Consider the following 12,908-nt stretch of genomic DNA (forward strand, 5'->3'; position numbering starts at 1 on the left):
GAGCAGGCTCAAGGGGCTGAATGGATTACCCCTGTTTCTATGTTCCTATTATCAGAACAGAGGCAGTGGAGCTGGGTTGGGGGGGTGGGGAGGTGAAGTCAGTGTGGGGAAGGTGGGTGGAGAGATAGAACTGCGTATTATCAGTGCACATGCATATACAAGCTTGAGACCTTAGTTCTACATTTAAGTTCTATGGCTTTGAGGGTATGTGCTCTCCATATTGGGCAAATGAAAACTAGTGATTTGGAATTCTTCAGAGTTTGGTTTGGGAACTTTCTGATATGGTGAAAGTTGCCACAGCTAAGCAGAAAGAGAAAAAATGATGTGTGACTTGACACCCAGAGCTTTTATTAAATGCCTTTCTGGCTGAAGTTTTATATCTTGCATGTTTATCTTTTGACAACTGCCTTATCAAAAATCTGCAACAAGAACAGCTTAGTAGGAGTCCTTTCTGGCAGCAGTGGAGCTACCCTCAGGGCAGATATTCTCAGAACAATAGCTTCCTCCTCCTCCTATGATGTGCAACAGTTACTTCCAAGCCAGACAGATTTAACAGAGTTCCCATAGTTAATGAGGAACTGTTGTTTACATGGTCTGAAGCAGACTCCCCAGTGTCATTTTCCACATACAGACTAGATTTATAAAGTCCCTAGTGCAAGATACTTATTCCTCCTGAAAAATTAATGAACAGGTAATTGGAGTAGAAAGTTATATTCTCAAGGTGCTTTGCAAATTTGGGTGGCTACGTGCCAGGTCTGAGCCTGGTACCTGTGGTATAGCGACACCTGTACATCTCCGTTGACTCTGTGGTCCAAACTACCAAGGATATAGCTTTATAGATCAGACCAAACTGGCTGCTCAAGAATACAAATTTCTTAAAGGACATTATCTTAGTGATTCCATCCACTCCCCACCCCGTGTTTGGCGACGATTCTGTTTGTAGATGAAGATTGAATTTCTCTTGAAGAATGAGGAATACCATACCTACGGTAGGTAGCCTTAACAGTTGATCAGCAAACAATCTATCTTTGGATGAACTGCAGTGAATGTCGTTTGATTAGATCAGCAGAAACATTTGACAAGAAACTAGTTATACCAGAAACACCACTGTTCCTAACCCCTCCCTCCATGTCCCCCCCGCCAACCACCACCCAACCCATGCTCCCAGTATATTAGCTATATCAAGAGATGTTAACCCAGGTTTTTTAGATTGCCGGGGCTGGGCTCAGTAATGTTTCTGGTCAGCAGTTCTTTGATTTATGTCTCACTGTTTATTGCTGCAAGACGACAGTAACAGGAGAAATAAAAATAAATAATTCTGAGACAAACTATTTCCACTGTTTGCATCCCAAGCTTTAACCACTGTATTGTTCCCTCTGAGCTTAACAAACTTAACCAGTGAGAGGTCTATGGGTGCGGATACATGGACCTGTAAAGGTAGGAGGAGAGATAGAAAAATTATTTAAAAAAAGAAAAAAAAATGGAATTCCGGGTTGTATGATTAGGCTATTAAATATAGAAGTAAGGAAGTTTTGCTCAATTTATACTATATGTTAGTTAAGACATGGTTGGAGTATTTCATAAGCTCTGATATCTCATTATAGGAAAGAGACTGAATCCACGGGAAGAGTACAGCAAGCATCCATTAGAATTATACCATTATGCAAGGCCAAGTTATGAAAATGCAGAAAAGTTAGGCTTGATGAAATATAAGTATCTAATTTTTTTTAATTATGAAATGTTTTGAGAAAATTTAATTTATTTTTCTGGGGAGCAAGGAGGCAAAGTCTCTGGATTATCAGTCACAGGAAAGACTAAGTTAAAAGCTCTTCCACACAAACTTGTTGGAACATGAAATGCTTAAGCACAACTGCTACTGAGGCAGAGCCAATATCATAATTTAGAATGAATATTTGAAAAGAAATAAACTAAAAGGATACAGGAAAATGAAAATTGAATGGATAGCATTTAGGCAGGTATGATGGACCAAATACCGCCTTTTTGTGCTAGATTGCTGAACCGTACAGACTAGAAAGACCAATCCTTGGTGTGTGGAGATAGCTGTACTCATTGGAGGCAGCAATAGTGGTGCTTCAATTAGCATCATCTTTCCTGGTTTAGAGAGGTATAATTTGACTGGAGAATAATTAAGTGCATGTACAGCTGTATGGGTTCAGCTGTGGCTCAGTTCATAGCACCCTCGTCTTTGAGTCAGAAGGTTGTGGGTTCATGTCCCACTCCCGAAAAAAAAAAAGTCAAGAACTGTGAATGTACTCGAAAGAGTTACAGCTGTATGGGTGTTGAATGAGGACAGGATTACAGTGCCCTTCATAGTTGAATAGTCTGCCAACTTAATGCTCACACCTGATTTGCTGGAGGGTTACGCCTAGCCAGGAAACCATAATTCACCAAAGAGTTGATGTCTTTGCCAGGGGAAATTTGCAAGGGGGAAAAGGAAACAAACTCCTACCTGTTGGTCATTATTTGGAACAAAACTCTATGCCCTTTAGAGGACTTGACATTTTAGATTGGGTAGAGATCTCTCAGAAATACTTAGCTGGCGTCAACCAGAAACTTGGTAAACATCTTTGATTGTGTAAGGGTTGGTGTTTTTTGTCCCTGAAGCCAAGTTTGGGATTTGTCAATCAGTATGCATCAGTGCACGATGATTTTTAGTCCATCTCACTTTGACGGATGGGCAGAGATCAACTAAAATTTTGACAAAGAAATCTCTATGCACGAGCTAATATTTAATGGTGCATGGACACTGCTCGTGATTGTGCAACATTTGTTTTTTATTTCTTCAACCAAGTTCAGGTTTCTTCAAATCATCTAATTGGTCATATTAAAGCTACTAAGCAAAGTTAAAAGCTGTGACCGGAGAGGGGACTATTAGGTGAGGCGCTGGTCATGTTCCTTCGTGCACAGAATTCATGAGTAAATCCTACATGTTCATTTCATAACCAGTTTACTTCCAAACTCTTGAGTTGCTTTCAAGTGCCACAGAGTGGCGTAGATTTTTAAAAGACATTATATTTCATAATTTAATCATTGAATCTGATGTTTTGTAATACTAAAGCCTGTATTATTATTGCTCTACAGTTACTGTTTGCGCTGATCTACTCGGGTACAATCCCTGTTAAGTACTCCTGTTACCATTCATGTGCAAACAAAGTGTGCAGAGCCAGTGGATGCAGCAGATGGTGCTCTTCTGAGGGTGTGGTTTGTGTTGCAGCAGTGCTGTTGATCTGCATCATCTAGTAGTGCTCATCAAATACAAAGGTTTTTTAAAAAAATAACCTCGTTCATACCCACACCGAAGATAATGAAACTAAATTATCTTCAGAAAAAAATTTTGGTTGAAATTCTTTAATTCACTGCTCTTGTCAATTTGTTTTGTATTTAATAGAAGTTCTGGTATTCTATTCTACCTGTTAATCTTGTGTTCTGATTGAATCCAGAACATTTAGTCCCTTTCATATTCAAGATTACCGTGATTCTGGTTTTGGGTGAGTTGTTGGAAATGCAGTTTTTCATGATATCAGAGAAAGGGCTCTATATAGGCCAGCAAGTTAGAAAAAATGCACTGTTGGCCTTTACAAGTAGGTAATGTTGCTGTCGTGTATATTGTAACACTGCAACTGAAGAAGCTGAAGATAGTGGTAGCTTTATTATGTGAAGAACTGATTGCAATTCAAGTTTTTTTTTTAAACCTATTTTATAGATGATGATGATTATGCAGCCTCTTCACTATGGAAACAAACTCAAAGAAATTTAATTGACTGACAGCAAGGATTTGCCTCTTTTGTCAATTTTGTGCTTACCAAGGTTGAGGGATGTTGAATAATTTGCATTTTATTGCAACCAGTGTCTGCATTAAGTACTCATGTTAGATATATCATAATTAGATGCAGAGCAAAGCTCCTTCTAATCCATCCCAACCATGCGCCTTATCCTCAGATGACTACCCCCTACCACAACAGTGCAATGTTTTTTCCAAATTTCTAACAACAACATCTTGCATTTATATAGTGCCTTATCTAATAACATACTAGTAATATGTCCCAAGGTACTCCCCAGGAACATTATCAAATGAAATTTGACACCAAGCCACAAAAGGGGATATTAGGGCAGATGACCAAATGTTTGATGTGAGAGGTGGGTTTTAAGGAGCATTATGAAGTAAGAAAGGTAGAGAGATTTAGGGAGGGAATTCTAGAGTGTATGGCCTTAGCAACTGAAAGCACAGCCTCCTTTGGTGGAGCAATTAGGGATATGCAAGAGGCCAGAATTAGAATAGTGCAGATATCTTGGAGGTTTGTAGGGCTAGAGGAAGTTACAGAGATAGGGAGGGGCAGAGCCATGGAATGCTTTGAAAAAAAATCAAGGTATTTCATTATTAACTATCCTATTACCTTTCAATTTATTGGTAAATTGGAGGGAGTTGTGACCTGTGAGCCCAAAGTCCGCTTGCAACTGGATTGATAATGCAAAACCTATTTCATGTAGGACCATTACAATCAGCAAATAGGATCAATATTCAAAAACTAGATTTGAACATAGGGTCCAAAAGAGTGATATATATTGCATTACCCTGTTTCCTTGGCATTTCATTTTATGTTGCTATTGCAGTATCAGATTTATAGAATCACAGAATCTTTACAGTGCAAAAAGAGGCCATTTGGTCCATTGAGCCAACACTGGCTCTCTGAAACAACATTCTATCTAGTCCCACACCTCTGCCTTATCCCTTTGACCTTGCACATTCTTTCTCAGATAGCAATCCAATTCCCTTTTGAATATCTCGATTGAACCTGCCTCCACCAGCCTCTCAGAAAATAGGAGCAGGAGTAGGTCTTGACCCTTCGAGCCTGCTCTGCCACTCAACATGATCATGGCTGATCCTCAATCTCGACGCCATACTCCTGCGCTCCCCCATAGCCCTTGACGACTAAGGAAGTTTGTTCCAGACTCCTCACATCACTTTTTACCAGTTATTTTGAATCTGTGCGCTCTAGTTCTTGATGCTGTCTTGAATGGGAATAGTTTCTCACTACTTACCCTGTCTATACTACTCAGGATTTTGAATACCTCTATCAAGTCTCCTCTCAGCCTTCTTTTCTCCAAGGAAAACAGTCCTAATCTATCCTCATAGCTACCATTCTTTATCTCTGGAATCATTCTTCTGAATCTTCTGTGTACTCTCCAATCCCTTCACATCCTTCCTCAAGTATGGTGCCCAGAACTGGATGCAGTACTCCAGATGAGGCCTAACTAGTGTCTTATACAAGTTCAACATAACCTCCTTACTCTTGTACTCAATGCCTCTACTAATAAAACCTAATATACTATATGCTTTATTAACTGCTCTCTCAGTATGCCGTGCCATCTTCAACGACTGATGTACATGTACACTGAGGTCCTTCTATTCCTACTCCTCTTTGAGTTTCTCCCTTTATTTTGTACTGTGTTACCATATTCTTCCTGCCAAAATAAATAATCTCTCACTTCTCTGCATTGAACTTCACCTGCCATTTGTCTGCCCAGTCCACCATGTCTATGGCCTTTTGAAGTTCAAAACTATCCTCATCGCAGCTAACAATGTTTCCAATTTTTGTATCATATGCAAATTTTGAAATCATGTTCTAAGTACCACAATCTAGGTCATTAATATATAATCGCAATGGTGCCAACACTGACCCCTGGGGAACTCCACTACAAACCTTTCTCCAATGTGAAAAACAATCATTTATCACTAGTCTGTTTCCTGTCACTCAGCCAATTTCTTATCCAAGTGCCTACTTCCCCTTTTATTCCATGAGCTAGAATTTTGCTCAAGTCTGTTGTGCTTTAGGATCAAGCATCAGAAGAATTACTCTCTACCTTTAGGCTGCTACTGGTTATGATGTACACTTAATTAAGACCTATGTTTTGAACTACCCTTTGGCACCCAAACGAAGTTTAGGTCTAGGGCGCTATTGAAGGTGCTGAGGCCTAGTCCAGAAGAATTCTCTTAGCACGAGTGCTGAATGAATGCACTCACCAACAAATAGTGGTTCTGCAAGCAGAGACATTTATACCTTTGCTTTAAAAAAAAATCTGATCTGAGTTACTTGAGCAGGCTGCTAAAATAGAGTGATCGTGTCGTAACCAAAATATTTGTACAGGCTTTTTAAAAACACAACAAACCAATTTGCAAGACCGTTCTGGATGTATGGGTACCCTGTTTGAACTGCACGGGGGTTGGTTAATCAGGGACCATTTAATATGTGCTCCGATAATTTGAAGCTATATGACTGGTTGTGATTTGCAAGCCCTGATCAGTTGCTTGCCCTGGCATATGTGCTGTTATTTGCTGTACAATGTCCAAACCTACCATACATGTATTCAGCTTCCTAATAGCAAGGAAGCCACAATGCTCCCAAAACATAGGCAAGCTTTACTGCCAGGTGGGCTGTAGAAAAAGAACAAGACATGAAAGATAGAGAAAGGGGGTGGCGAAGGCATTGATGTGACTTGGCTGTCTGTATACCCTGTGCAACAGATGCAGCTTTTTTTTTTTGCTAATTTTCTTCCCTTCTGAAGCTTGGTGCCATGGGTGCTGGCAGACATGATGCCTTGCTGAAGTGATCATTCTTCCCCAGTGAGCTCTGTGTCAGCATGCCATTCAACTACAAAACAATGCAGCTCAGCCTGATTCTGTCTGTATGCACCTACAGGTCTGGTCTGGTCAACTCTACTTTGCCACCATCCATTGTCCTGTGCCACCTACTTTGGTGTGCTCCACTGAAGTCCTCTGCTTCCAGATTTGGCCTGTTCCATCCCCCTACCCCCGTCATCCTCTTTTGCCTGTTTTACTCAACCTCATTACTGTCTGCTGCCACAGGCTTGGCCTGTCCCACCAACACCTGCACCATTCATAGCAGATTTTGTAAAACAGATTTTTTCCACCTATGAGTGTTCTAATTTTATTTATATATATTATATATATATATATATACCTCAGTGTTTATGTGAGCATTACACAAAGTGTCACACGCTAGCAAGGAAACCAGGTTCCGCTGCAGGTAGCTGGAAGCACATATCAGTTCATTCAACCCACACACATTGATATTGGCAGCTTTGGTGTTGCACCAGGAGCACTATTCCACTAATTTATTTTTTATCAAATTGTAGGCAATTCAAGAAATCTGTACGTCTTCTGACAGGTTGCTAGCGGTCATATTGCACTGTTAGAGATGCTGCAGTTAACCATCCTGCATAGCCTGAGGCATATTGTCTGTGCACTGCGTATAAAAGCAATACAGTAAAGAGTTCCATTGTACAGATCTGCTAGACACCATGTAAATCAGTAAAAGTTATGCTGTATAAAAGTTATGCTTATTATAAAACAAAATGATTGCAGAAAATCCTAAGTAAAATAAATAGCAAGTTATCATTGTTTGTGCTTCCCATGATTTACTTGATAAAGAGAATGCATGGCCAAGCTATACAACTGGAAGGCCCCAGTTGAATGCTGGCCTGTGCTGAGATAGTTGGCCTTAGGGGCGATATTAAAAACAGAAAATGCTGGAAATACTCATCAGGTCAGTCAGCATCTGTGGAGAGAGAAACAAAGTTAACATTTCAGGTCGATGGTCTTTTTTCAGAAGCATTGGGTTGGAAGTGACAGGATTTTAGCCTGGTGGCTGGAGAGCCTCCAATAAATTATTTTAACCAGTACCTCATGAAGCTTTTCAGCAATTTAACCACTTCTTCTGATCTCAGTGAATGGGCTTGTCAAAAGTTCAGCTATATGGAGTTTCTGCAGCCACATTGAAAAATCCAGCACAGTAGACTCTCGAATCATGACTTTTATAATTATTTTAAAGTTGCTCTGATGGCCAAGGAGACCACACAGCACCAGAGGCTAGTACATTACAGAAGAACTTTGAATGCAATGCCATCAATGTACAATTGCACTGCAAAGATGTGGCTTCTGCTGTATCTAGCAGTAAGATAGAGACTCTCCCACCTCAATAGACACACTACTGGAATCTTTCTATTTAACCACTGTAACTTACTGACTTTCATGAAACTTCAATCATTGTCTTTCTCATTGAATATTATTTTTCTGGAAATAAGTGTGCCTTGCAAATCCTTCGCAATTCAGAGACAGTAAAATAAAGTGAATAACAGCTCAGTAATATGAAAGGATGAGAGAAATTGAATTATACAGCACCATTCACATCCAGGATGTTCCAAAGCACTTATAGCCAAGGTGAATTACTTCTGGACTGTGATTGATTATATAGGCACACGCATCAATCAAATTATACAAGCAAGATTCCACAAATAGCAATGAGGTGAGTGTCAAGTTAAAGCTACTAGATGCAGTAGTGTGGTGGTTATGTTGTTGAACTAATAATCAAGAGACCTGGACAAATGATCCAGAGAACATGAGTTCAAAGCCCACTATGGCTTGGATTCAGTTATACTAATCTCCTTCAAAGAAGAATACCGGTCACCTTCAATTTGTCAGGCTTATCTATGACTCCAATCCCACACCAGCATAGCTGACTCTTAATTGCCCTCTGAACTGACCTTAGCAAGCCACTCAGTTGTCGACAAAGACTGCAGTGATTTAAGGAGAAGCCCATCTAGGGATGGGTAATAAATGTCTGCCTTGCCAATAACACCCACATCTCAAGAATTGTGTTTTTTGATGGTTTGTGTTGAGGAATGAATGTTGGCCAGGACACTGGAAATAATGCTCCTTGAAAAAACATCAAGGGATCTTTTCATCCCACTTGAACATGCAGACAGAACCTCAGTTTCATGTCTCATCAAAAGGATGGCATCTCTAAGAATGCAATGCTCTCTCTATCCTCTGCTGAAGTGTCAGTTTAGATAATGGGCTTGTCTGATATGGGCTCAAGCTCATAATCTTTGACTCAGGTAAGAGTTCTGCTAATGGAGTCAAGCTGCAGTTTCTGGGTTCCTTCAAGAAAGAAAGGGGCATGCATACAGCACTCAACACATGAAAATAATCTTGTATGCTAATTCATATGCCAGTATCTTTGAACTTATTTTATCTGCAAAGCCCACCATTTCCACGAGTAGGATAATAGATTCCATTATGGACTGAAATTCAAACTCCACCTTGCACTGAACAAACTCTCAATCACACATTAAATTCTCACTGTTTCAGAACTAACTCACAACGTGACAAGTGTTCTAAGTCACGACAAATTGACAAGCATATGTTTTGCCACATGAAATGTATCGCTTGTGCCCACAATGGAATGATGTTCACACACAGTCTACATCATGCTTATGGTTGAAGAGGAGGGTTAAGGTATAGCTAAGAAAGCACCATAGGAGAAGAGGAGAAAGAAATTCAAAATTGATTCATCAAGCCTCTTTTTTGGAATTAGGAAAGTTTTAAGAGCAAAGTTTGATGCAATGTGCATTATTTTGTAAATATGGCTGCCTTTTCTTGGAAGGATTGTGGTATCACCGACCTTTTTTTGACACTTTTTGTTTGATACTGCCCACTTAGAGTCCAAAACAAATTTTAGATTAACTATATAGCCTTGATCTCTAATTTTCATCAAATTAATCTTTTGTCACCTTGTCACAAATTATTCCACCTTTGATGTTTTTTCCTCCTTTTATCATTGTGGTTGGTGTTTCTTATCCAAAAACATGGTTGAGAGTTTAGTGGGAATTTATTGCACTGCTAAAAATGACAGAGGTTTTGTAAAACTGTAGAACAAAGCAATGAGAGTTTAAACCTTTCAGTAACCTCTTTGTGGTCATAATTTGAGGTTAAGGTAATGTAGCATTTAAACTTGCATTTGTTACTGCCAAATGAGAGAGTTGTGTCTTACCTAACAGAAAGGAAAGCTTGTACCAATAAGTAGTTGCTTTCTTTGTTTACCCAATTTTAAATTTCATTTACATTCTTTTGATTAAAGAGTTTTATGATGTAGATTTTTCAACACAACCTGTTCAGTGATGGTATTCTTTTAATTTTTAATTGGCCTTTAATATTTTTTCATATGGCACATGGTTACAATTTTAAAACAGGTCAACTAAAGTAATGTTTAAATTGAAACAATATTCAATAAAGCATTTGAACAGTTAGTGTATGGTTACATTTTATCATGTTTTTAATATTTTATAATACCCATTTAGTTCCAGTTACTTACACCAACCAGATGGTCTTCAAGTGACAAGAGCATGGCAAGGAAATTTGTGCAATTATCGCACAAGTGTTTAACCAACACAAATTTGGACATTAATCTCATTGCTTTTTTGGAATGGTATCTGCCATGATTGTGTAAATTTTTGCTTTCCAAAGATTCAAAATGAGTACTTCTTTATTTGCACCCTCACTCCCAAAATATGTTTTGGATAATCACTTGTGTGATAAATGTACATATTTCCTTACCACGCTTTTGTCACGTGAAAACCATTTGGTTGATGTCAGTAACTGGGACTAAAGGGGTATTATAAAATATGATAAAATGTCTACATGCTAACCGTTCAAATGCCTTATCAAATAATTGTTTCAATTTAAACATTACTTCAGTAGACCTGTTGATCTGTTTTAAAATTGTAACAATGTGGCATACGAAAAAAATTAAAGACTAATGCCCAAAAGGCAATGAACTATCTGTATAGTGATTACTACTAATTGGATCCCATGATGATAGTCATATTAATTTAACAGCAATGGTTGTATCACTTTACTCTCCTTAATAACAATTTCCATGGGTCATTAGAGGTTATATTCAATGATTTACTGAACATTGCACTTTAAAGTGAAGGGGGAAAGTGGTGCTTAATGTTTGGCGAAATTATATTTTTGGGGAGCAGCATGAGTGTACTGAATACTTTATTGCTGATGCATTTGTCTTTGATCAGCACCCTTTAAGACAATGTGCAAATACCCATATAAAGTTGTATTTTGTTTACTTTTTTTTGCTGTTTGAAGCAGTGATTGGCATATCAGACAAGAACTGATATTTATTTAGTACAAATATACACAGACTGGTGACCTGGAAAAACTAAACAATCATGCCTCATGTAGTACATGAAAATGCAGGTGTTTAGCCAAGGGCAATTTTATGTCATTTTCTCGGAATTATGTTTCAGAGCCATTCTTGGCCCCGTTTTTAAAACAAAAATCTGCCCAACAAAATGGCGAGCCTGCTGTTAAATAGCATAGCATAGAGAAATAAAGACTTTCTTGGTAATTGCAAAGCTTTTTGTCTTACACTTAACAGGAACTGTACTAGTGACACATGAGTAATATAGTGAGCCTAGTTTAACATCATTACAGATTGACTTAAGAGTATCTCAGAAGTAAAGTCCTGCCTGTATGAAGGAACAATGAATGGCACACTTATTTCATGAATGGTTTTAAAGTAAGGATGAAACTGAAAGAGGTTTGGGAGACTTGATGCTCAACCTGTCCAACCAATGCAAAACAGCATAAAGCTAATTGTGTTGAACTCTGTAGATATAACAGTAAGGAGCAGGAAATTGTGTGGGATAGGCTGGATGAACCAGACAGTCTTTTTCTGTCATTGTTTGAATGTCTGCAGAATAAAAATCAAAGAAAGTCATGATCAGAGTGTATATTGCCTTGGTCAAACACACATCTAAAATACTGTGATCAGTTCTTGTCACCTAAACTTGTCACTTGTGTTGCCATAGCCTCCAGGGCTATGGGCCAAGCGCTTGAAAATGGAATTAGTGTAGTCAGACCTTTGTTGACTGGCATAAACACAATGGGCCGAATGGCCACCTTGTGTGCTGTAAACATCTGAGTCTATAAACAGAAAGGAGGTTTTGCAGGAAAGACCCACAAGAGTGGCAGAACTCAGATGTGAGGAAGGACTAGAAAAACTTGAGACCATTTACTCTTGAAAGGACGCATTGGAGAGATGATCTTATGACCGAATGTATGGTAATGAAATTTGCGGTTGACACCAAGATAGGTAGTTGTCAAGTGAGGGTTAAGAGTCTACAAAAAGATATAGATAGGTTAAACGAGTGGGCAAAATTTGGCAGATAAAGTATGTGGGAAAATGTGAACTTGCTGCACTTTGGCAGGAAGAATAATCTAAAGTAAATAAAATGGCTAAGATGTACCAGCCTGAATAAAAAATACAGAGTGCAGTTGGCTAGGTTTGTGTCAGCTCAGCTCAGGTCATAGATTTACTGCGCTAGAGGTCGATGAGGTTCAAAAAAAGTGCAGACTTTGGATGTGTATGATTTCTGGATTTAGGCCAAAGGACACTCAACCTGTAGTACAAGAGGGACCTGAGTGGCCTGGTAGATGAATCACAAAGTTAGAATGCAGGTACAGCAAGTGATTAGGTAGGCAAATGCAATGTTAGTCTTTAATGGAAGGGGAATGGGACATAAAAGTAGCAAAGTTTTACTGCAGCTCTACAGGGCCTTGGCGAGACTACATCTGGAGTACTGTGTATAGTTTTGTTCTCCTTATTTGAAAAAGGATATAAATGTGTTAGGAGCAGTACAGAGGAGGTTCAATGGACTCATTCCTGGGATGATAGGGCTAGCCTTATAACAAAAGGTTGAGCAGGTTGGGTCAATACCTATTGGAGTTTAGAAGGGTGAGAGGTGACCTTATTGAAACAGATAAGATCCTGAGGGGACTTGATAGGGTGGACACTGGAAAGATGTTTCCTCTTGGGGTGGAGATGAGAACTAGGGGACACAGCTGAGAATTTTTTTCTCTGAGGGTTGTTAGTCTATGGAATTATCTTCCTCAGAAAGCAGTGGAGGCGGGGTCATTTACTCAAGGCTGAGTTGGATGGATTTTTGGATGGACAAGGGAGTCGAGGATTATGGGGGTGAAGACAGGAAAGTGGAGTTGAGACCACAACCAT

General features: G+C 39.1%; 1 protein-coding gene across 12 annotated transcripts in view; it reads left to right on the plus strand.

The window, feature by feature from the left end:
* Positions 1–12,908, plus strand: part of rerea (arginine-glutamic acid dipeptide (RE) repeats a) — a 500,784-nt gene that overhangs the window by 297,281 nt on the left and 190,595 nt on the right. The gene's annotated exons all lie outside the window — the stretch shown is intronic.

The sequence above is a fragment of the Cetorhinus maximus genome, chromosome 15, assembly GCF_964194155.1.
Source record: "Cetorhinus maximus chromosome 15, sCetMax3.hap1.1, whole genome shotgun sequence".
NCBI classification, from domain to species: domain Eukaryota; kingdom Metazoa; phylum Chordata; class Chondrichthyes; order Lamniformes; family Cetorhinidae; genus Cetorhinus; species Cetorhinus maximus.